This window comes from Staurois parvus, unplaced genomic scaffold (assembly GCF_062004578.1).
Source record: "Staurois parvus isolate SC_StPar_1 unplaced genomic scaffold, SC_StPar_1.0 ptg000457l, whole genome shotgun sequence".
Lineage (NCBI taxonomy): Eukaryota > Metazoa > Chordata > Amphibia > Anura > Ranidae > Staurois > Staurois parvus.
The window spans coordinates 1707039-1733898 of record NW_028318253.1 but is presented as its reverse complement, the minus strand read 5'-3'; the positions used below and the strand labels follow the sequence as shown (position 1 = coordinate 1733898).

Genomic DNA, 26860 nt, shown 5'->3' with positions numbered 1-26860 from the left:
AGTGACACAGTATCTCTCAGCTCAGGGATTGACAGCTTGGTCCAGTGATGTTGGGGGCAAACAGTAATGACTAGGCGTAACCCTTAGCAAGGTCCAAGCAACAAGGCAGAATGGGATGATGTCATACCAGGGAGTTTCTCAGTCAGGTTTCAAGAGGTAATTTACGTAAATGGCCTACATCTCTAGCAAGGACCTTTTTAATTTTACTCAAAGCAGCACAAATTGATTTTATCTACAGAAGCCCCTTACCTGCATAGCCAGTTTATTGCTAAAGGTCAACTATGCCTTCAAGAACTACCTGCGCCTGATTCAGAGAACCATTCGCTCCAGTGTCTGTAACATTATTGAAACATGGCAAATTCAAGTAATTTTTTTTTTAAATTGTTTTATAAGAATCGATCACTATGGCAGCAACAAATTCTTACTGCCAGATTTCCATTTAGGAAACTGGAAAACGTTAAAGTGAAATCTGGTCAAAACCCAAGTCTAAACCTAATTCCAGCCCCAAGCTAAGCTCTATACTAACTACCCTGTAAAGAAAAGATATGTATACATGCCTAATCTAAGGGTGCTCTGGTCATGTGATCAGCTTCCAGTGACCAGCTTCATGGGAAAAGGAGAGTACATCGACAATGGCTGCGAGAGCGAGGGATTTGACATCACCTATTGACTTACTATGGGGCATCCATTGTCCGCTGTCCCTCTTCTCTCCTGATGCCAGTGCTGGGAGCCAATTGCATGACAAGACCACCCTTTGATTAGGTAAATAGACACTTCTTGCCTTTACAGGGTAGTTAAGTATGGGGCTTAGATTGGGGGCGGGAGCAGTTTTAAGCTTAGTTAGGGTTTGACCGGACTTCCACTTTGAGATCAGCTCTGGTGTACAGAGGTCCAACAGTATTCGGAGTGGGCCATGCCTACACAGTGCTGCACAACAGGTCTCATTTAGCTGTCAGCTAGGAGATGCCCCAAGGAAAACATAGGGGATACAAGTGCTGTCATTACTCAAATATGGCTACACTTCACTTTTGAGTGACAGTGCACAGCAGTGGGTGGATCTGAAAGCTGCTATTGGACTGGATAGTGGCCACTGAACCACCCACTGTCATGAGCTGTCAAAGTCCAAAAGCAAAACTGGGGCATAATGGATTGTTTTGTGGCACAACACGAACGGTTTACCCAATTGTTTCTTAACATCATCACTTTATTTACAAAATAACAATAAAAGCATAGTTAACCACTTACGCCTCGCCAAGGTACATTTAGTGCAGCGGGGCAGCAGGTACAGGCGCAGTCACATATATACGCGATTTGCTTTTTTCTGGGTTCGGCATGCGGACCCCTTGCCGACCTGTGCTGGACACAGCCCGAGTTTGGCAGCTGATTTCAGCCAATGATTTTGGCTGAAGTCAGCTGATCAGCTGTGTCCAATCACAGACAGAGTTATGTGTTTACAAAACATAGCATTCTGAACTGTGATCTGGCTGTTTTTTCTCCCTGCAAGCAAGGAGAAAAAACAGCCATACGGTAAAGTAAAAGCAGCACATTACAAAAAATATTACACATTGTTAGGTGCACAATTAACCCCTTGATTGCCCCTAGATGTTAACCTCTTGCCAGACAGTGTCATTAGTACAGTGGCTGTGTACAGTATTAGCACTGATCCCTGTATTAGTGTCACTACTGGTGTCAGTTAGTGTACCTCCCAGCCTGCATCAGCTAGTGTCCGATTGCCCACCACACTATCACAGTCTAACTGTAAGTCACTGATCACCACCTTTACCAGTATAACATTACAGCTGTGAATATATACACTGTACAACAGCTTGTAGACACTAACTTTCGCACAAACCAACTAATATACATTTTGGGATTTAAAAAAAAAAAAAAAAAAAAAAAAAAAAAAAAGACATATAGCAGGATAGATTTTGGCCTAAATGAATGAAGAAATCAGAGCTATTTTTTAATTTATTTTTTTTATTGGATAGGTTTTTTTTTTAACAACAGTAGACATTTTTTTTCCCCAAAATTGTCAGCCTTCTTTTGCATTTATCTAATATAAAATAAAAAAACCCAGTGGTGATCAAATACCACCCAAAAAAGCTCTATTCTTGTAAAAACAATTATATAAATTTTGAGTAAAGTGTTGCATGACTGTGCAATTGCCAGTTCAAGTCGAGCATGTGCGTAAAACAAATTTGATTGGATACAACTGGCCTCTATATAGATAACTCCTGTCTCTATATACTTTAGGCTAAATCTCACACCAACATATTACATAGCTGGATTACAGTCCGCAAGTGGCTTCCACTATCCAAAGACAGAAGAAAGGGAGAGAGGAGGAGACTCCCAGTTCTCAAAGCATTTCATGGAGGCTTCCGCTTCTTTGGGAGAGGGAACAGAAGAGGCAATGGTTGATAAATCTAAGAAATAACTAACACAAACATGGTAACTTCTAATTTTCAACAAGATAACATTATTGTCTGTATAATTACAATAATATGTACTAACCAGATCAAATATATTCAACACCGACAGGACATCACCACCAGACAGGGCATATACACTCTTCCATCTACCTTGGGAGCGAGTATGAGGAGAGAGGAAGAGCTAGTTGGCAAGCATATAAATACATAAACCAGGCCGAGGGTTATTACATTTATAACGGACCAATAAGTCACTGACCTGATACACAGGGGGCTTGCTTGTATTAGATTTATACATTCCCAGGAGTAAGTCATTCAAATATAAATCTACAGTCACCGACCACTTTATTAGGTACGCCTGTTCAATTGCTTGGTAATGCAAATTAGTAATCAGCCAATCACATGGCAGCAACCATGCATTTAGGCATCTAGACGTAGTGGTGAGGACTTGCTAAAGTTCAAACCGAGCATTAAAATGGGGAAGGGGATTTTGGTGACTTTGAAAGTGGCATGGTTGTTGGTGCCCGACGGGCTGGACTGAGTATTTCAAAAACTGCTGATCTACTGAGATTTTCACACACAACCATCTCTAGGGTTTACAGAGAATTGTCCAAAAAAGAGAAAATATCCAATGAGCGGCAGTTGTGTGGACGAAAATGCCTTGTTAATGTCAGAGATCAGAGGAGAATGGGCAGATTGGTATGAGGTGACAGAAAGGCAACAGTAACTGAAATAACCACTCTTTACAACCAAAGTATGCAGAATACCATCTCTAAATGCACAACACGTCAAACCTTGAAGCAGATGGGCTACAGCAGCAGAAGACCACACCAGGTGCCACTCCTGTCAGCTAAGAACAGGAAACAGAGACTACAATTTACACAGGCTTACCAAAATTGGACAATAGAAGACATGAAAAATGTTGCCTGGTCTGATGAATCTTGATTTCAGACACGACATTCAGATGTAGGGTCAGAACTTGGCGTAATCAGCATGAAAGCATGGATCCATCCTGCCTTGTATCAATGGGTCAGGCTGGTGATGGTGGTGTAATGGTGTGGGGGATATTTTCTAGGTACACTTTGGGCTCCTTAGCACCAATTGAGCACATGGCCTACCTTAGTATGACCATTGACATCCCTTTATGACTACAGTGTACCCATCTTCTGATGGCTACTCCTAGCAGGGTAACGCACCATGTCACAAAGCTCAGATCATCTCAAATTGGTTTCTTGAACAGGACAATGAGTTCACTGTACTCCAATGGCCTCCACAGTCACCAGATCTCAATCCAATAGAGCACCTTTTGGATGTGGTGGAACGGGAGGTTCACATCATGGATGTGCAACCGACAAATCTGCAGCAACTGCGTGATACTATCGTGTCAATATGGACCAAAATCTCTGAGGAATATTTCCAATCTGTCACAAAGAATAAAGGCAGTTCTGAAGGCAAAAGGGGGTCCAACTCGGGACTAGCATGGTGTACCTAATAAAGTGGCCGGTGAGCGTATATATAAGAAAAAGGAATGGTAATTAATTGTACCCTACGATGGAAATATGTCTTAATGTCTCATGTGTCAAAATGCCAAATGTATATATTATTAACCGTTGGGAGCCAGTATTACCCCTCCATACTGGACGTGCGTATACGTCCTGTCCGGTGGTGATGTCTTGTTGAAGTTATTTGATTTGGTTAGTATATTATTATTATGAATACACAGACATGCATGTTATCTTGTTGAAGATTAGAAGTTACAATATTTGTATTATTATTTCATCTTAGATTTATCAACCGTGATATCCTGTCGGTGTTGAATATATTTGATCTGGTTAGTATATTATTATTGTAATTATACAGACAAGAATGTTATCTTGTTGAAGATTAGAAGTTTGTATTAATGTTATTTGTTAGATTTATCAACCATTGCCACATGAAGAAGTAGAACCCTCCGCAAAATGCGTTGACAACTGAGAGTCTCCTCCTCTCTCCCTTTCTTCTCTCTTTGAATAGTGAAAGACACTTGTGGACTGTAATCCAGCTATGTAATAGATTGGTGTGAGATTTAACCTAAAGTATATGGAGACAGTCATCATCTTTATATAGGAGACCCGTTGTATCCAATTAAATTTATTTTAACTGTCCTTTTATTGTTATTTTGCTAATAAAGTGATTATTTTAAGAAACAATTGGGTAAATTGATCAAAAAAATTTGTTACGCCCCAGTTTTGTTTTTGGTCTAAGATATCTTATAGATGAGATGCCGTTTTCAATTATTAGACGTGCGATTCGTTTTGTTACGAACTGAAATTTGGATGAAACTTCATTATTCAGAGATTCTGATGTATCAGAATTTTTGACTCACAATAGTAACGAATTTCAACGAATCCAAAATAAACAAGTTATTCGAATCTGAATTTGAAAAAGAATTTGAATGGAAAAACTAAATCGAATTTGAAATGGAAACATTGTATTAACTACAGTAAGGTACAAAAGTGAAATAAGATGATGCTTACTTAGGCTGCTTTATAGAATAGAATAAAACAGAATTGAATAGAAAAGGAATAGAAAAGAATAAAACAGAACAGAAAATGAAAAAAAGAATATAACAAAACAGAATAGAAAATAAAGAAATAGAATATAGAAGAATAGACAATAAAATAGAAAAGAACAGAAAAGAAATGGTTAGAAAACAAAATAGAAAATAAAAGAAACAGAAAAGAATAGAAAAATAGAAAAAATAGAACAGAAAATAAAAAAGTAGAATAGAATAAAAAAGATTAGAATAGAAAATAAAATAAAAGAATAGAGTAAAATAGAATAGCTCAGAACTAATATAGCCATCTGCTGAAATGAGTTGAAATTAACGTATTTACGAAACAAATTATTTTAACATAATGAAACGCAACGATTAACCTAATGAACGGATCCATCGTGTTCATCTCTATTAATTATATCCACTAACTATCCCTTTATTAGTGCCGTCAATCTAAAGTGGAACAGACCTGATGGGGAACTAGTCTTTACCTTAATGCAGAGAATACATTAAGGTACAAATTAGACTTTAGAACCTCTTTAGGGTAACATACAACTAAGATTAATAGACATTGTTATGTGCACTCAGGAGCCTGGAGATGAGGTTTTCTATCAGCATGAGAGCAGGCAGTTGACAGGACACTGAGGGTTTGACTGCAGATGGTCCATCACCTCTGTAAGTAGCACCCAACTAAATATAGATAAATAACAGAATAAAATATTCCCTAAGAAAGCCTGTAAAAGTGTAGTAATTAGAAGCCGAACATTTCAATTCTTGCATAAGCCCCCCGGCTGGTTCTCTTTAAGGCTTTCATATTACAAGTCTATATAGTATGACTGCTCCATGTAAAATAATTATGTAATGCAACTAAACGAGTTGGGCAAAGGCTCTTCGGAGCTCAGGATCTCTTCAAAGGCACACCGCAAGAATTGATATAAATGGACTATACTTGTTTTCAGGATTTTGCTGAAGATGTAAGAGATGCACCAGTAATGGGACCGCTGATTTTACTTAATGACCTAAAGGGAGCGCCAAGACCAAGACTCTCTCGGCAGACCTCGGTGTAAATTATGCACAACCGGCTGGGTATCATTCTGTGGCAGTCCTACTTGAATAATCTGCAGGCTTGAGCAGGTAAATGGCAGAGGAGATTTAATTTAGATAAATGCAAGGTTATACATTTGTGCAGCAAGAATGAGCGCACTACATACACGGCAAATTGGGCAAAATGAGGTCAAGGCTTAATAGAGAAGGATTCAGCGGGGCTTGTAGACAGACAGGTTGACGGCGCTGACATAATGCTCAGCGTCAGGTGGGCACTGGAAAGGCTAATGAATGCCAGGCTTGGTGTAAGCAGTAAATAACTATGTGTCATAATTACGAAGATCAACATACAAAAAAAAAAAAAGACTGCTAGGCGTAAACCTGTACTGCAAGGAATATATATACAGTAGGCTGCTATAACTAATCAAAGATAGCTGCCAGGCAAAAATTCTAATTCTCTGGCTTTGGGTACCTTAAGGGCTCGTTCACACATGCTGCCAGGGGGCAGTAAAACCAGGCAGTTGTGCCTCAGTTTCAATGCCCCATAACCACCGGCATGAAAAATGACACGTAGCTGCTTGTGGCTGTACACATGCTGTGGCTGTGATGCTGTGCTTTGCATCTGTAGACATAAATTAAAAACATGTTGCTTGCTACAGGTTTTGATGCAGCTGAACACAACTAATGTAGGCCTATGGGGGTCACCCTGCAACCAGCCCCCAATCGCATGCAATATACGTGATTGCAGCACAGTAGTGCGGCATTTAAAGTGTTAAATCAAGAGGTGAGGCGGCAACATATCAACTTCTCCCTGCCTGTTAAACATCTCAAAAAAGCGGTCCAGGCATGGATCCTTACTGCACATCTAAACAAACCCTTAGAGTCACTCACCAGGCATAAATATGAAGATCAAGCGTTTTTGCTGGCTGCATGCTTTTACAAGGTCAGGGACTTATATGCTACTGCAATGCTTCATATTCCCTATATGTGTCTGCTGTACAATGTACTTGTATGAAAAAGTCTCCTGTTCTCTTTATATTGCTTCCTTTATGTGAAATCCCTGGTGATTCTGCCAGTCCTTTTGCGTTCTTATTAAAAATTGACCACTCTAGGTATGAGACCACATCGTGGTCAGTTCTCTAGTAGCCTGCTCTCCTCCAATGATCATTCGTTGACACTGGAGCGAATATGCTTGTCTTATACCGAAGGGACCACTTTGGATGGTTCTCTGAATGGATGAGGTGGAGAGACGGGGCGACAAGTTAAAAATTTCTACCTGATCCAATCAGAGAATGCCTTGTTTTCATTAAAAAACCGTCAATGCTAAGGGTGCACAGATCAGTGCACCCATGTGAAGATACAGAACATGTTTGGTCATACTCTTCTGTCGAGTCTCAAGCCCTCCATAGAAGCCATGGTTGCTGTACACTGCATTGATGATGGCTAAAAAACTTGGAACAGGTGTGTGCAGAAACAAAAAGGAAACAGTCCCCTGTGCTTGAGAGTGGTTTATTAGGATGGAACAGTCTCCGGTCTACCATCCAGTGCTATCAAAGGCCTTGCTGCCCTCTAGGGGTCAGGGAAAGAACCCAGGGACGATAACTGTAAAAACAGGAAAAAAAAAAAAAGAAGGTGCACTAGGTTAGTACATGACTAGAGCACCAGAGATAGGTCATCCAAATCCCCCCCCCCCCCTTTTGGCTATACTTAAATAAAAACATGACACCAATTTTGGAGTAAATGGCCAACATGGCCTTTTATTAACAAACATTTTAACACCAACCATTCCTTATAACAAACATACAGAGTTGTTGTTGTTGGTCTTCGAAGGCACCCCACAAAAAGGATCTGAAATGCACCTGCGGACAACCATATTACACAAGGGCCTCCAGCCACAACCAACCAGCTCGGAGACAACCATACCGTCCGCAGTGCAGGACCACCACCTTCCAGTTAAACCTTGGTTAACTGGAATATCCCCGGGCACACCATACCAATGATGGTTCCCACACCATTATCTGTACCTCCAAGATAAGAACTGCCTCCAAAGACCAACAACTGCCCAAGACCGAAATAACCCCCCCTTTTCCCCCGAGAGGAACACAATACTCCCTACAATAGGGAGGGCGGGAGGGAAGCTCACTCACCAACGTCCAGCTCCGACTGATGCCCCCCCCCCCACCGGGACACCCCACCCTAAGGTGCGGCAGAGCCCACCCACGCTCTTCCTCTACCAACCAGCACCCCCAGCTATACTTTTCCACACCCCCTGGCGCATAATTAACCCTTTCTAGTTTCCTTCCCACTCTAGGCCTAGTCATGCCTGCCCTGCGCTAATTTTCTTTTTCCTTTTCGCTACGGGCATTTCTTTACCTAAGATGATACCTTTAATAAATTCAAAGAAGAAATATATTCACAAACACTGTGAGAAGAAAGGCATATCGAATTCGAAGCAACCAGTACACTGGATCAGTTCCCAATATCAAGAGGACCCTCGAGAATACTGATGCGTTTTGAGGAGTGGTCTCCTCTTCCTCAGAGCCCATCCGGTGTACTGTTGCTTTGAATTCGATACACCTTTTATATTACGGTGTTTGTGAGTATATTTCTTCTTCGAATCTATTAATGGAGTTACCTTAGGTAATGCACTAGGCTGGGGCGCCCTCTTTTTTCCTGTTTTTACAGGTGTATGCAGTTTGGAAGTTAATGACTCTAATATTAGGATATATCTGCGCTGTTTGGAGTGTAAAGGAATGATTATTATGACTTTGCCCACTGTACTAAAAAGGAGAAAGAATCCTTAAAACAATTTTGACTTGCTGCAAGCAGTGGAGCTGGACATTGTAGCTGTGCCTCCTGGACGCACTAAAATGCCAGAATTGGTTGCACATAGGCTACATGTCTAATGGTGCAGAGAAAGAGAAATGCTACATTTAGATTGGAGTCTAAAACCATCATGTGAATTGACAGGTAGTGAGTTGAAAATGTGATGCAATTCCTACCGATATTGGTGCTGACACTGAGCATTTGCACCAGTATACGGTACCTAAAACCAATACATTTGCGGAGCATTTTTAGCCCATACAAATGAATGGGCTCAAATCGCACTGCAAAGAATCCCATGTGATTTTAACAAGAATGCGCTGCGATTCCTGTCTGAAACATATGCAATTTCCCTGAGGTGCGGTATGATTTGAGCCCTACAAAATGAATGGGCTCAAATCGCACTGAAAAGAACCCCATGTGATCTGAACAAGAATGCACTGCGATTCCTGTCTGAAACACATGCGATTTCCCTGTGGTGCAGTAGGATTTGAGCCATACAAAATGAATGGGCTCAAATCGCACTGAAAAGAACCCCATGTGATCTGAACAAGAATGCACTGCGATTCCTGTCTGAAACACATGTGATTTCCCTGTGGTGCGGTACGATTTGAGCCATACAAAATGAATGGCTCAAGCCACACTGCAAATCGCACCGCACCCGCATTCATATTGTATGGGGTCAAGTCACACAAGGTTTCAGTAACTGGTATCAGCGAGTACAAGTATTGGTATTCATACTCGCCGATAAAAACCGGTATCGCTGCAACCCTAGTAATTACCCCTGTAATTGATGTAATTAGCCCTGCATTAACGTGTCACAACAGTGTGCATTTCATGTGGCTGTGGGGTGTTATTGACACTTCTCCATTTGCTTGACAGGAGCAATCATTATTACTGCAGTCGAGAAACAACGTATTGCAACTGCAGCATGTGTACAGCCTTTGCCGCTTATGTGGCGGAGCGATAAAACCGCAGCTCAACCACGCATTTTTACCCCCCAAACTGCACATCTAAAAAGGAGCCCAAAGAGAAAGGCTGGGTTTATTTGCAAACAAACCACCAACTTGTATTTGAACCAGTCGGTTCACCGGTGAAAAAAAAACTTAACGTTTTCTCCACAGGAGTAACTAAAGCCATGAAGGGCTTAAAGAGGACCTGTCTATGCAGAAGTCTGTTTGTACAAACCCACATTATATACATTTTCTGTAAAATGCAACCGCCATCTGCTCATTACTGAAGTCTAGAGAGAAAAAAAAAATCTTACTGTACGTCTTAATGATATATATTAATTAGTAGCTTTGCTGAGCCTTGGGTCACCAGTTTCTGTATTCTGAAAACATTCTGTAGCCCATCCCATTCACTATCCTCCCGGGAACACCTAGAACCAAGGCTGCTATAGAATATACAGTAGTGTATTAAGATCATTACAATACCCAATGAATCATCAGCAGCTAATTAAGCTCCACAGTGATCCCTAACCCAGAACGTTACAGCACAGACACCAGTAATAAATTAAACTTCACAATGCCTGCTCTTGTACAATGACCCAGCAATAAAACAACACTGGATTCAGCTTCTGAATGCATCTGTTTTCCAAAGCTCCGAGGGAACAAAAAAGTGCCAGTAGGCTTGTATAATGGGGCTTATTTATAAAACTGGTTGAATGGCTAATCTCACTTTGGTTTTGTCATTTTGAGTCCTTTGTAAAAACGTCTTTGACAGCTAAGTGGAGTATTTTGAATTGTCACAATAGCTATGTTTTTTTGCATTAAATAGAGAAGGGTTAAAGCTAAAATTTAATCTGCTTGTAGTTTTGCCTTCCTTTGTTCCATTCTTGGCCCCTCGGCACCATAAGGAAAAAAAAAAGTTTTTATTACAGACCTTATTTTAGACTCTAGCCACACATGCCGCCCAGCCACCGCATATAAACGGCGGCAGGGTGCCGCTCGTAGGCAAAAGCACATTTTAAAACGGCTGCCTTCAAAACAAGTAGGGGGCGCGCGCGAGGCGTGCGCCCGCCCTGCCTGTCTCGCGGGTGTCAGCAGCGGGTCTCCGCCGCCGGGTCATGGCCGGTTTTTACCGGCCGTTTTCCTGCGATGAGCGGTAATTACTGACACAGAGCAGGGCTGCATTGTTTACACACAGCCTGCTCTGTGACAGTTCGCCGACAAGCTGCAGAGGGAGAGAAGAGTTTCTCTCCCTCCCTCCCTCCGTCCAGTACACACCCCCGCCCCCTAGTAAAACACTCCCCTTACACAGCAAATTCTAAAAATGTTAACCCCTTCCTCCCCAGTGACATTAGTACAGTTTCAGTGTTTTTTTTTCACTGATCACTGTATTGGTGTCACTGGGGATGTCAGTGACCCCAAGTCAGTTCCCCCCCCAGTGTCAAAATGTCCGCCGCAGTCCCACCATAAGTCGCTGGTCGCCGCTATATGTCGCTGATTGGCGCCATTCGTATAAATAAAAATTAAAAATTTCAGTATCTTTCCCGCCATTTGTAAACGCTATAACTTTCACGTAAACCAATTAATTTACACGTATTGGGTTTTTTTTTTTAGAAAAGACATGTCGCAGAATGCATTTTGGCAGAAATTTATGACTAAATTAGATTTTTGCATTTTTTTTTACTGGACATGTTTTATAGCAAAAAGTCCAAAATATTGTTTTTTTTCCCTCAAAATTACCACCAAAAGAAAGCTCAATTTGTGGGGAAAAAAAGGATGTAAATTTCATTTATGTACCATATAGCATGACCGCGCAATTGTCCGTTAAACTAGCGCAGCGCTGTATAGCAGAAAAATGGCGTAAATTGTAGTATTTATACCATAGTTTGTAGACGCTATAACTTCCACACAAAGCAATCAATATACACTTATTGGGATTTTTTTTTACCAAAAACATGTAGCAGAATACATTTTGGCCAAAATTTATAACCAACTTTGAGTTTACTATATATTTTTTTATAGCAGAAAGTAAAAAATATTGTTTTTCTTCAAAATTTTTGGCCTTTTTTTGTTTATAGCGTTAAAAATAAAAAGCGCACAGGTGATCAAATTACACCGAAAGAAAGCTCTATTTGTGTGAAAAAAAGGACATAAATTTCGTTTGGGTGCAGCATTGCATGACCGCGCAATTATCAGTTGAATTAGTGCAGCGCCGAGTAGCAAAAAGAGGCCTGGTCATTAAGGGGGGTAAATCCTCAGGAGCTCAAGTGGCTAGGTCTATGATCTTCTATATGCAATGCAGGTAGATCATGGTTGGAAGGAGGGTCCAGCAGGTTGGTGTGAATAGCTTACTGAAAACATCACAGCACCCTGCTTCAGCACTCTTCTGAAGAGCCCTCAGCCTTGATGGAAGGAGTTCTGCAAATATGAAAATGCCTTATTGAGGAGCTTTCATTCTAAATGAGTTGGAGAGTAGGAGTTCCTAGGCAAGCTGTATTTTTTTGCAACATATCTTAGGTAGCACCCACATGTGATGCTGAGCCTTGAGAGAACCAAAATCTAAGGTTGAAAGGGGAAGGCAAGGGACAGTCAGACTGGATGTCCTCCAACCCAGGAAAGGAAGCGGGTTCTATCCGACTTGCTGCAGATTCTAATGCACATCGTGAGAAGCTCACAGTGTGCAGCAAAAACAGAAAAAACTATTTCAGACAGTACATAAGAGGAGCCTGTACAACTGTGCAAGACTGAAAGGAAGGCTTGAGTCCAGCTTTCAAAGCCATTATCATCTTTTTTTTTTCTATCTGCACCCTGTGCAGAGGATTTTCCTTTACTTCCTGTCTTGGGGATGCAATAGGAACTATGGAAGGAGTTCTCATCTTAGTTGCTACCATTGGAAGATTTTTTTTTTTTGCCTCAACTCTTGCTTTCATGACAACAGTAACATTTTGGATTAACGCTCACTTTCAGTCTTAGTGACATTGGTCACCAGGACAAATATTTCCAGTGGTGACACAGACAGCAATAACAGTTTGACCGAAGGGTCTAATCCTTCCATATTCTTTTCTGAACTAAAATTTTCCATCCCCTCATTAAAGGCAGCTCATGCACTGTGCATATTCCTAGCCAACTCCAGTACCCCTAATTGTCCTAGATTCTGTGGGACTGTACCACAGCTTACAATCACGGCATCCTGTGGATTCAGTGTCCTGAAGGCAAGTGCTAGAGCACTTGTTCCAAAATTTGTATCTTTGACGTCTCCACACAGTGGGGTGATCTGTCCAACAAAAGTCTTCATAGTCCCAGCAAGAGGAGGAGGAGGGAGAGAATAACAGTGTGACCACAGAGCAAGGAAAGTGTGTCCCATGCTGGACTCTATTGTTCTCACCTATCCTCAATGGGCACTATTATTCTTCAATACAACTCCCCAACACCTGCTGCATTTTTCTCCACTTCCAGCTACATACAATTGTTCTCTCCCACCTGCTACTGTGCAATTCTGGCCCTCCCCATTCCCCCACTGGGTACTATTGTTCTTCCTGTAATACTAGCAAGGTCTAACAAACACCAATATTTGTGGAAAGAATGGAACTGAATGCCAACCTCATTTCCCCAAAAGCCACAAGTTGATAACAAAAATGGTCAGATTCAAATCTCATGTCTTTTAGTGTAGACAGTAATGTAAATTCTGTTGGGCATGGCAGCGAGTGATGCAAAAATGCTTAAACCAACTTCAGACACATTTGACAAAAACAAGAGAAGTTAGATGGAATACAGAGATATAAAAAACCTTCACCAGCCAATGTTTGCAAAGGATTTCTGATGGGGCACTGTCATAAATGGTCAGGTCATAAATGGTCAAGTCATAAATGGTCAAGTCATACAGCTCTCAAAGCTCTAACTAAAAATTAAGAACTTTGTGTTTTTGAACAAGTTACTGTAGTGTAAATTCTGTTCTGCTGCTGTCTGTGCAGATCAGCTAGTGGTACAGTCATGCTTGCATTTGACAAAAAACAGAGAAGTCAGTGGAATTCAGAGGTATCAAAAACATCCACCAGCCAGGGTCTGCAAAGGACTTCTAATGAGGTGCCATCATAAATGGTCAAGTCATAAATAGTCTGGCATGCAGTTAAGTAAATTTCATCTGTGATACTAGACTAGTGACCTATATTTACTTATAGTGGGCCTATCATGTATCGAAAATGTTCAAGCTTCAGCTCATATTTCATTCATGGTAATGGTTACATAGTTACATAGTTAGTCTGGCTGAAAAAAGACAAAAGTCCATCCAGTTCAATCACTAAAAAAAAAATTATAATCCTATACAGTTGATCCAGAGGAAGGCAAAAAAAACCCAGCAAAGCATGATGCAATTTGCTCCTGCAACGGAAAAATTCCTTCCTGATCCCCCGAGAGGCAATCGGATATTCCCTGGATCTACTTTACCTATAAATGTTAATATCCAGTTATATTCTGTGTATCTAAGAAAGAATCCAGGACTTTTTTAAAGCAATCCACTGAGCTGGCCAGAACCAAATCTTTAGGGAGTCTATTCCACATTTTCACAGCTTTTACTGTGAAGAAGCCTTTCCATGTTTGGAGATTAAATTTATTTTCCCCCAGATGTAAAGAGTGTCCCCTTGTCCTCTGTGATGACCTCAGGGTGAATAGCTCTACACCGAGTTCACTATATCAACCACTGATGTAATTATACATGATGATCAGATCCCCCTTAGGCAGGCTATAGACGGGCCGTTTATCGGCTGAATTTTCGGCCGATAAATGAAAAATCGGTCAGCCCCGTTGCCGATGCTGCCACCAATTTTCCAGCATGACCGATAAAAATAAATGTGAAGATCCGTGAAAAACGGCTGACGGGCTGGCCCCACTAACGGCGTGAATATTGGCCGATTTTTCATGCGGACAAAAGTTCGGCTGATAAACAATCCGTCTATGGCCTGCATAAATCTCCTCTTCTCAAGAAAGAATAAATTCAGTTAATCTAATCTTTCCTCATAGCTGAGCTCCTCCATGGCTCTTATCTGTTTGGTTGCCCTTCTCTGTACTTACTCCAGTTCCCCAATGTTCTTTTTGTGGATTGGTGCCTTTGCTGAAAGTGGTTACAATAATGTAGGAGAAGATGCCATTTAGTTAGACACCATACAAGCTCTAGAAGGCTATTAAGACACATTAGACCTCTTATAAGAAATATACATCAAAAATATATCATATTTAGTATCTAACACATCATAATTTCACTTTGCTAAAAATGTGCAGGTCTGCAGTTTGTGAAACCTTATCATAAAGGAAATATAGATGTACTCTGAATAAAGGATATTAAAGGCCTGTCCAGTGGGAATAATAAAATACTTCAACACACTTAAAGCACAGCTTCAGTCCCCATAATACATTTTTTTTAAAAAAGCTCCTCCATGATTATTACAACTTGCACATTTATATTGGAATAATGTTATAATTGATATCATGCTTGTTAGTTGGAAATATGTAATATATAACTTGATCTCAAAAGCAGGCAGGGGCCATGAAGGATGTGGGTATCTGAAGCCCACCAGAGTATGTTTCCGGGACTAGGTGCTGCTGGCTATCCCTGATCTCATGACTGCGCAGTAATGAGACTGCAGGGCGCAGTTTGTTCACAACACGTTGCCATAGCAATGGTGGTGAGGGCAGAAATTCCCACCTTGTTGTTATGGCAACCTGTCAATCAAAGGATATCCCAGGAGACCTTGCAAAACGCCTAATGACATCATTGCCTAGGTGGTCAGGACCGGAAGTCGCACCCTTATATCTTAATTTAAGGTATATAGAAACGTTGAAAATGAATAAATATATTAATTTCAGACAGTACACCACAGGGGACATTGTGAATAGAATAACCTAAAAAAAGGGTGGAAATCCGCATTAAACCCCCTTACTCTTTGAGTGTTCCGAACTCTACTAATACCAGGCAGACTACACTTCGGTATTCATTTTACTTTTAAAACCATTTTATTTTACGTTTGCCTATGTCTGTATATTAATATATAGTAATATATATAGTAATATATTTTCTTGCAGTTTTTGTTTTCATTAAAAAAAAAAAATTGACACACCAAATTGCTGAATGCACAAACTAGAACGTTGAACAATAGACTTGTCTTTTTTCAACATGATTAACTAGGGAACTATTTGTCCTTCCTGGATAGAGAACCCCTTTATGTGTCCTGAAGACCACTGTCATAGAGACAGAAAGTAAGGGGAAATCCAACATTTTTGAGTAGTCATTATAGCAAGAGGTAAGGAAAAAAAACCTTCCAATAGAGAAAAAAAAGTTTTTGCTTGACGTACATATTAAGACAAACAAAAAAAAGGAACCAGATAATGGTCTGTAAACATGGTTATAGTTTTGGATTTGCCCAGAAAATGCACATCCGTTTTTTCTCTATATGTCAGATATTTTAATAAAGTCAGACTGCTTCCTCTGCACAGACCTCTATTTCATAGAAATAAAAATAAAAGGAATTTCTCATTGCCTAATTCCCTGGCTCCTATGCCATTTATTAAAAATAAATTGAAATTAAAGTATGTTAAAAAATAATTTAAATTTAGAAATATATTAAGATAAATTGGAATTTAAAAACATATTAAAAATTAATTCAAATTATGTGCTATACTTCTAATGAAGGTGGCCGCTACCACCATGTTGCTTTCAGTGACAATCCCTGGCGTGCGATTGGCTGCAAGATGCTTCTAATGGTGTTAATTAAAATTGGATTTGAAAATGGAGCAAATTGAAGTCATTTAAATTTAAACTGCAGTCATTACAAACAGAAATGATGTTTAGCTTGGGAAAGTGGTTAGGTTATTGAATTTAAAGTTTACTCTGCTCGTTTCTATTCAGCGTTCTAAAGCTGATCCAAGATGCCTGGATATGATCTTAAAGTTTGTCTCAAGCCAAAACTTTTACTGTATGTTTTGGAAGGAGTAGTGAAGGGTTAAACATACAAAAACAACCCATAACTGTTTTTGCTATGCTCCATTGGTGAGATTTCCCTTCACTTACTATCCTAGAGACACAGCAGAAAGTGAGGGAAAAATACCCCCAAAGTGAAGGGAAATCTCCACTTAGCTGTCACAGTACAGGAATCTTCAATAGATGATTTCCTCTCTTTTTGTTCTGGTGACAACCATCAAATTCTGGCTTTATTACCAGTGTCCATGTTTATCCGGACAAATACGTTAAAATAAAAGGGAACAAAAAAGTGTTAAAAACATTATGTTACTACTGTAAAGAACTCTTGAGAAAGTCCTGAGGACGAAATGCGTTGGGTAGAGTAAGCAAGTGTTGTCAGGATGCTTCATATGGAGGAGGTGAGGATACAAGCCAGTTTTTTTTGTGCAGGTGTCAGGGAAGGCCTGCTCATAGTGCAGGTGAAGTTCCGCGGCGCACAAATAGGACCATGCGCAGAGTCCTTACCAGTCAAACAGATGTGCAGGTACTTGGACATTGGCGCGCACACATGTGTTTTCTTTGGCTTATCACCCACAAACCAATGGACAAACTGAACGGACTAATCAGACCCTGGAGCAGTACATCCGGTTTTACACTTCATTTGTCCAAGATGATTGGGTATTGCTCCTGCCATTGGCGGAGTTTGCATATAATAACTCCAATCATGCTGCCACCAAACAATCCCCATTTTTTTGCTAATTATGGGTTTCGCCCTACCTTTCTGCCTGATCTTGTGCCGGAAACTTCTGTCCCTGCTGCTCAAGACATACTAAGTTTTTTTTCTACTAATAACAAATTGTTACAGGAGACAGTCACAAAAGCCCAGGAGGACAACAAGAGGGCCTTTGATAGAAGGAGAAGGAGAAAAATGATCCTGCACCCAGGAGACCAGGTCTGGCTTGCCACAACCAACCTGAAGATGGCGTTTCCTTCAAGGAAGCTGGCACCTAAGTTTGTGGGACCATTTCCGGTAAGACGTAAAATTAATGATGTCTCTTATGAATTAGCATTACCGGAATCCCTTAAGGTTCACCCAGTTTTCCATATGTCATTACTAAAACCTGGAGTACCAGACCCCTTTTCTGATTGAAGGTTAAGGCCTCTATAATTGTGGATGGAGAGGAGGAATTTGAAGTCAAGGCTGTTGTGGACTGTAGGAAAAGGAGAGGCCAGACGCAATACCTAATTAAATGGAAGGGGTATGGGCCAGAGGAAAATTCATGGGAACCCGCACAGAATGTGCATGCTATGAATTTAATTCCGTGAGTTTTTTCTCAATCACCCACAAAGAAGGAACCAATTGGGCATCTGGAGACTGCCCATAGGAAGGGGGCAATGTCAGGGAAGGCCTGCCCATAGTGCAGGTGAAGTTCCACGGCGCACAAATAGGTGCATGCGCAGAGTCCTTACCAGTCAAACAGATGTGCAGGTACTTGGACATCGGCGCACTCGCACATGCAGGCACGCACCTGTCACTAATGCTGGCGCCAAAAGGGCTATTTAAACTGGTTGCAGTAGTTGTCCCATTGCCGTATGGTCTTTTCCCTGCTCGTGTTTCCTGATTCCTGCATAGCAGAGCAATACAAAGCAACGTGCTTACATAGTAAAGCACACACAGTAAAACAGCACACAGTTAACCCTTTGATTGCCCCAGATGATAACCCCTTCATGCCCACTGTCATTAGCACTGATCACTGTATTAGTGTCACTGGGGATTTCAGTGACAGTCAGTTCCCCCCAGTGTCAGAATCCCCACCACAGACCCGCTATTTGCCGCCATTACTAGTATAGAATTTTTTTTTTATTATTCCATAATATACCACCATTTGTGGATTCTATAACTTTCACATAAACCAAATAATTTACACATATTTTTTTTTTTTTTTTTTTTAGCAAAGACATGTAGCAGAATATATTTTGGCCTAAATTTATGATGAGATTTTTTTCATTTTTTTTACTGGATATGTTTTATAGCAAACAGTCATAAATATTGTTTTTTTTTCAAAATTGTCAGTCTTTTTTTGTCAATAGTGCAAAAAACAAAAATGCAGAGGTGATCAAATACCTCCATTTGTGGGGGGAAAAAAAAGGGACAAATTTAATTTGGGTGCAGTGTTGCATGACTGCGCAGTTGTCAGTTAAAGTAATGCAGCGCCGTATCGCAAAAAATGGTCTGGTCAGGAAGGGGGATAAATCCTCTGGAGGGCAAAGGGTTAAACGGTCTTTGTTCGGTACGGTTACTCTCTCATTGGATCCCGAGACAAGGTCCAGAAGAAGCTTGAGATGCAAAACATGCTGACCTTCTAGGTCGGTTTGATATATTATGATGACCGTGTATCTTTGTATGAAGGAATTTTCTGAGAGATACTGTATATACTATATGATTTGGTGGTATTGTTCCCCTTTTTTAATGTTTTTATTATTTGAATAAAAATGTGAGATTTTTTTTTTTTTAATTACTGTGTGATGCCATCCACCCATTCACTACAGCACCCTGCATGAACTGTGGACAAGCCTGTAAGATGTGCAACAGATGCGATCCAAATTCTCTAGGTAAGAAGATGACAAAATTTCTCTTAGTCATGGTAAAGATAAAATTCCAGTCGATAACAGATTGGTTCCGAGATATCAAGAATAATGGAAATGGTAGATATTTTGTAATTTATAAAATGACTCCCTGAAAAAGTTATTAGGAAAAAAAAACCTATATTATCAAATATTATTACCAGCAGATATGAAATGAATAGCACAGATATAGGCTCATCAAAGCAGTTAATGTTCAGATTTTGTTGGATCTTATGTTGGAAAGAGAAAAGACCTAAATTACAGGTTTGTAAACGAAGAAGCTGGCATATGCTCACATTAAATAGTGAGATTATACATAAATGCTATATACCAAGTTTGTATAAAACATGGAAAAAAAATTAGTTTTAGGCTCAACGTGGGTTTTTTATATAAAGATACTTTACCTGAAATATATATACAATGCATTTTGTTATGTTACAGCCTTATTCCAAAATGGATTAAATACATTTTTTCCTTCAACATTCTACAAAAAATACCCCATGACAACGTGAAAGAAGTTCGTTTTGAAATCTTTGTAATTTATTAAAAATGAAAAAAAAACAAAAAACACATGTACATAAGTATTCACAGCCTTTGCCATGACACTCAAAATCCTGTTCCCACTGATCATCCTTGAGATGTTTCCACAACTTGATTGGAGTCCACCTGTGGGAAATTCAGTTAACAGAGCATGTCAGAGCACAAACCAAGCCATGAAGTCCAAGGAATTGTCCGTAGGCCTCTGACACAGGATTGTATCAAGGCATAGATCTGGGAAAGGGTACAGAAACATTTCTGCAGCATTGAAGGTCCCAATGAGCACAGTGGCCTCCATCATCTGTAAATGGAAAAAGTTTGGAATCACCAGGAATCTTCCTAGAGCGGGCCGCCTGGCCAAAATGAGTGTTCGAGGGAAAAGGGCCTTAGCCAGGGAGGTAACCAAGCACCCGATGGTCGCTCTAAAAGAGCTCCAGCATTTCTCTGTGGAGAGAGGAGAACCTTCCAGAAAAACAACCATCTCTGCAGCACTCCACCAATAAGGCCTGTATGGTAGAGTGGCCAGGCGGAAGCTATTCCTCAGTAAAAGGCAAATGGAAGCCTGCCTGGAGTTTGCCAAAAGGCACCTGAGGGACTCTCAGACCATGACAAACAAAACTCTCTGGTCTGATGAAAAAAGATTGAACTCTTTGGCTTGAATGCCAAGCATCATGTCTGGAGGAAACCAGGCACCAACTGGTCAATACCATCCCTACAGTGAAGCATGGTGGTGGAAGCATCATGCTGTGGGGATGTTTTTCAGTGGCAGGAACTGGGAGACTAGTCAGGATTGAAGGAAAGATGAATGCAGCAATGTACAGAGACATGCTTGCTGAAAATCTGTTCCAGAGTGCTCTGGACCTTAGAGAGCAGCGACGGTTCATCTTTCAACAGGACAATGACCCTAAGCACACAGCCCACATAACAAAGGAGTGGCTACAGGCCAACTCTGTGAATGTTCTGGAGTGGCCCAGACTTGAACCTGATTGAACATCTCTGGAGAGATCTGAAAATGGCTGTGCACCGACGCTCCCCATCCAACTTGATGGAGCTTGAGAGGTACTGCAAAGAAGAATGGGAGAAATTACCCAAAAATAGGTGTGCCAAGCTTGTAGCATCCATCATACCCAACACGACTTGAGGCTGTAATTGGTGCTAAAGGTGCTTCAACAAAGTATTGAGAAAAGGCTGTAAATACTTGTGTACGTTTTTTTTTTCATTGTTTATTTTTTATAAATTGCAAAGATTTCAAAACGAATTTCTTTCACATTGTCATTATGGGGTATTGTTTGTAGAATGTTGAGGAAAAATATGAATTTAATCCATTTTGGAATAACGCTGTAACATAACAAAATGTGGCAAAAGTTAAGTGCTGTGAATATTTTCTGGATGCACTGTATATACTTGTGGCCAGAGTATAAGTCCTCATGCGCACTGGATGTTTTTACAGCAGCTGTTTTTGGCTTTTTATGGTTTTTTCTACAGCTAGTAAACCCCCCCAGCATGTTATCCTATGTGTCCATGCACACAAAGACTGTAATTAATGTTTTTTGGCAGGGACGTTTTTTGGCTGGAAAAAAAACCAGGACTAGTGGGTTTCTACAGGAGTTGTGTAGCTGTAAAAAATGCTCTAACGCTGAAAAACGTGGCAAAACGCGATAAACTGACGCAAACAGGCATTTTTGAATGTTTAGTTTGACCCCCCCTCCACAATTTTTCTTTTTTTGGAAAAAAAAAAACCTCGCTAAATGCTAATGCAAAAAAAGCTGAAAAACTCACATTTTTAGCGTGACTTTACACAGCCAACGTCACCAGCGTTATCAACACACACCGTGTGCCTTATAAACAATTTTCTGTATTGTGCAAACACACACAACACTTAAAATCATCCCCACAATCCCACAGATGTACTAATACTGAGACTAATTGCTGCTCATGTAGCTCCCTCATCACTTCCTCCCACGCTCTCCTCCAAGACTTCTCCAGAGCCTCCCCATTCTCTGGAACTCCCTACCACAGTATGTCCAGTCTGCCCCCACCTGTCTGCCTTTAGGCGATCTTTGAAAACTCATTTATTCAGGGAAGCCTACCCCACCTCCACCTAAGAACTGTACTTGAATCACCTCCACCCGATCATCCCCCGCAGCTATCACCTTTTGTATCACCTCCCCCTTCCTTTAGATTGTAAGCTCCACAAGCAGGGCCCTCATATTCCTTCTGTACGGAAATGTATTGTAATTGTATTGTCTCCCTTATATTGTAAAGCGCTGCGCAATCTTTTGGCGCCATATACAGTAAATCCTGTCTAATAATAATAATAATAATAATATGCCTGCCTGTCGAGCTTCTCACTTTTTGATTGTATATTTTCCTAATTCAATTTTTCCACTGAAGTACTTTTCTTTTTCTTTCTGAATAATAGTTGAATTCTGTTTAATGGGTTGCAAAGCTTCCAAAACTCCCTGTAGATCATTCATTTCATAATATTCCTGTAGCATCACTACTATATTATGGGAGCATTGTCGGAGGTTGTCCTCCCATTTTTTCTTGAATTCAGGGATTATTTCTCTGATTTGTCTGGACTCTTAGATCCCCTGGATATTCTTGTTCATTGATATATTTATAAAGAAAGATGTTCCACCAGACCTTTGACTTTCTTTCATATAGATCTTTCAATCTGAATAGTAATTTTACCTTCTCCATCTCCATGGTCCTATCTCTAGATGGGGCACCTTCTTCCAATTCTAGAAAATGTATATTATATAGCGCGCTTGTTGGAGCCCAACCTCTGTAGATGTGAGATAAAGGTGCCAGATCGATATCAGGGATGGATGGGAGCAGTAACACTGAGGCAAGGAGTCTATTGAGCATGCTCCGAAATGAATTACAGCCCCCTTCACCTGCTACATCTGACTCTGCTCTCCAAGCTTCATTTTTGATGCACAGGCACATCCTGGACTCTACTTCCTGATCCTATAGGCATAGTTTGCTGCTGGACGGCTGGATGTCCCACCTGGATCTAATCACCACACGATGAGTCTTTTTAACTGTTTATCTTGTAAGTGCAAATTTTCCATTGTTTACTAAATAAATTGTCAATACTGCACTTAGAGGCGCCTTCCTCTCTTTTTCTGCTTCCAATTCTAGTTTCCCAACCATCTCCTCCCAAAATTTGAGATCCATTATTACAGTAGGTTCACACCTAAGCGTCTTTTGCCATTGTTTTAACACGATTTCCTATAGGACAGGTTCACATCTCTGCGTTTTCACCTGGTGTGTTTTTTGGAAAGAGTCAGGGGACTTTTTTTTTTTAACGCAAAACGTTTTTTATTCTAAAGACTTCAATAGGAATGCTGCAGAAAAGCATGTATTGCGTTTTTACTGTGTGTTTACCGTGTTTTTGATGTGGTTTGTGTTTTAAAACTGCCTAGCAACAAGAAAAATGTACAAAAATTGACCCCCGACAAATGCATCAAAACCGCAATGCAAAAACCCCTCAGGTGTGAACCTAAAGAAAGAAGGAAGAAAGAAAGAAAAAAATAGTTGAGATCTCTCTCTCTCTCTCTCTATATATATATATCTCTCTATCTTACTCCTCCTCTATAAATCTAAATATTAACAAAAAGGGTGAATCTCTATGGATACCACCCCTGAATCAATAAAAGTAATATAACATTGGATATACTTTGAATCTGGTAAGGTAGAGGGGAGACTCTGTTGAAGGAGAGAGGCAATTACAATCTCCTATTGGAATCATGAGCCCCAGCTATTTGTGGTAACCCATTAATAGAATCCTAATGTTACCACTGTTTTCCTGGGACAATGACAACACTTTGAGATCATAACTATCTATGGATGATTGACTTTGGAAGCCAAATCATTAATACAACCCTTCAGTGTATAGGGGACATGTTAACTTCCATTCATCATGGATATTTCTACTATTGTTTACAATGACCAAGTAGTTGTTCTGATAGTTTACATTTATATATGAGCATCAATCAGTCCCAGTATCAGTACAAAAACATTTTTTTTTTTTTCAGGTTACGCTTCTTTCTATAAAAAACCCACGTAATTCTGGTTGAGCCTTCAATTATTTTTTGTTTCTCCACTTTTTGTTTTATACAAGTATTGATTAGTGGCTCCCAGATTAATTTGCAGGACTTAGGGCCTTGAGGCTATTCGTTCTTGTTTCTATATACCAAGCTTACATTGCAATGTAGGAAACCCGTGTCATTTCTTAGCCGTACAGACACCACTGACCCACGGAGGCTAAGCCTCAACACTAGGTAATGTTTACGAGATGTAAGATTGGTACACAGGAGTGTTCTCAGCAATGCGATGTATAAAATATCCAGAGGATTGTTTTGTAGGACTGGCTTCTTAAGGAGCTGCTGAATTGTTGGGTTCTTCTACTGTTCCCAGTGTAGTAGTCCTAGGGTTTGAAAACCACGTTGTTTTTCTGCTTCTTTCCATAGGGTTTCCAGTGAGGATCAGAACAATTCTGATCGGTCAACATGGTCACGTGCACACCATATGGCCAAACGTTTGTGGACAGCTGAACATCCTATCTACCTTCATAGACAAAGTATATGGACACCCCTCAAAATTATTGAGTTCAGGTGTTTTCATTGAAATTTACTGTTATTGTTACAAAATAAAAAAACATTTTAGACCATTGTTCACTTCAAACCTCGTGGCAACAATTTGGGGAAGGTCCCTATCTTTTACAGCATGACTTTACCCTGAGCACAAAGCCAGTTACATAATGACAAGGTTTAATGACTTTGGTGCGGAGGAACTTGAGTGGCCTGTACAGAGCCCTGACTTCAACCATACTGAACACCTTTGAAACGAAATGTCAATTTTAAGCCAGGTCTTCTTCAGCATCAGTACCCAGCCTCCAGCCTCACATATGCACTGACTAAATTGACACAGTCTAAAATCATGTCGAAAGAGTTCCCAGAAGACTGTTCTCTCTGAAAGGTAGGGGGGACTCTATATTAATGCTCATATTTTTTAAATGGGATGCCGAAAAAGGTCATATATATTTGGTTTTCAAACATCTACAAATGCTCAAAAGGATTACAAATTCATGTAATTACATAGAGTATACTGAGAGATATCCCAAAAAAAGGTAAAATATGAAATTTCTGTTTCTAGACATAATATGCAAATACTTGAAATATTATCTACATCATATTTTTTATCTTAAGCGCATTTGCCCTGTAATTTCACTGCAAAATTATACCTTTCAACAAAATACCAAATGAGACTAATCATATAAATGCCATTTATGAGAGATTTGCTTCACTAAACTCACATTTGCACACTAAATATACTGTATGGCTTCAAAAGAATGCTATATGTGATGCCATCTTGTGGGTGTGAGTCAGCCTGGGTGTAAGTCAGCAAAATTACTTTAGGTTAGAGTTGGAGGGCTCTACAGGAACAGTCCTCTGGTACCTCCCCCTGCTCTAGAGACTTGGATAAGTTTCTAGAAGCCAGTGGGAGAAGGTGAGGCTGGGCTGATCTGCATATTTACAGGAATCTGACCAATCCCAGGCAGGACGTTTGGCAGTGGGGGAGATCAACCCATGAATATGAGAGAGCCTGGCCAGCAGGAGAGTTGGGTGGAAGATGGAGTGAGGAAGACCTGTTGGTGTGGAGCCTGGAAGAGGGCACCGGAAGAGGGGGGCCTATCTACAGTCTGGGAGTTGGAAAGAGGGACCTCCACTGTTATACAGTCTACAGGAAAAGAGAGCCTGTCAGCAGGCGAAGAAGCCAGCCCAGTGTAAGGCCTGGATGCAGCTTCACCTTTACAGCTACAGGAACAGGATAGTGTAGCTCTACATCCTAGGCCTACAAGGGAAAGGGCGGTCAGGTGCAATACACAACAAGGTCTCCCTGGGACAGCATTCTCAGTATAGGAATCCCTTGTTCTGGGATATCCTTCACGACAGCCAGATGGATAAGGGGATTTTCATTTGGGGTCTAAAGAAGTTTAATTTAAGGGGACTAAATGCTTCCAGAAAAGACTGCATACTGATTAAATGTTGCTGTTATTTTTGTATATAAGAAGTTTGTCCTCCAAGTTGTTTCAGTTCCACTGGGCATCCCCTAGACCCCATCCAATTCTTAACCTATAATAAAACAACAAAAACCAAGCTCATGGACTGATTACAGACTTTGGATGCATGAGTGAAACTGCGTGTTGACTGGCTGTGCCGAGCTTAGGGGGACTCAAAACTTAGCGGCTCCTGTGGAGTAGTGCTACATAAATATGAAGCCTTAACCATACATTGGTATAGGCATAAAGGCATGGAAAGTGTATACAACATGTACAAATGAACAAGACCAGGGTTTTTTTTTTTTTAAATGTGGTCGAAAGAAAGATTGCTGAAGGTCAGGAATGTACCTTTGTTAGTTTTCAAATGATCACTGTATTAACGGAGTTCCAGAGTGTACAGAGGACCTTGAGTTTTCTCCAAGTCATGATTAAAGTGTTACTATACTGTACCCACAACAGTAACATCTGTAGGTATATGCAGTATAACATGCTTGTTATACTCACTAGGGAATCTAAGGGGTTAATCCTCTGCATTGTGTAAAAATGCAGTTTGAGCCTGACTAATTTGATCCTCCCCTTCTTCCAGCGTCCCCCTCCTATCTCCTGATAAGACACATCATGTGGAGACACTCTGCACATGCTCAGTTTGGTGTGTATTGCTAGAGAGGGTTTTTGTTTTCTTGGGAGAGTGCATATGATCATCACAGGGGCAATCAGCACTGTCCAGACAGAGGTCAAGGGTTCTACATCCTCCTAGAGCAGAAAGAAAGTCTTCCTACAAGCTTTAACCAGTGCTCTGAACTGTTAGAAGTCACAAGAATGCTATATACTGCTGATGAGAAAAGGTATTTATCAGTTTATACTTACTAAAATGGTTCCATTTCCATGTTCTGTATACTG

The 26860-nt window shown here is 40.5% G+C and overlaps 1 long non-coding RNA gene across 1 annotated transcript; it reads left to right on the top strand.

Annotated features, from left to right (window-relative positions):
- Positions 1 to 5854: 5854 nt before the first annotated feature.
- Positions 5855 to 24924, top strand: LOC149452889 (uncharacterized). Its single transcript, XR_016314820.1, has 4 exons — positions 5855 to 6096; positions 17594 to 17758; positions 19279 to 19341; positions 24369 to 24924. It is a non-coding gene; the product is annotated as an uncharacterized LOC149452889 (long non-coding RNA).
- Positions 24925 to 26860: the final 1936 nt, after the last annotated feature.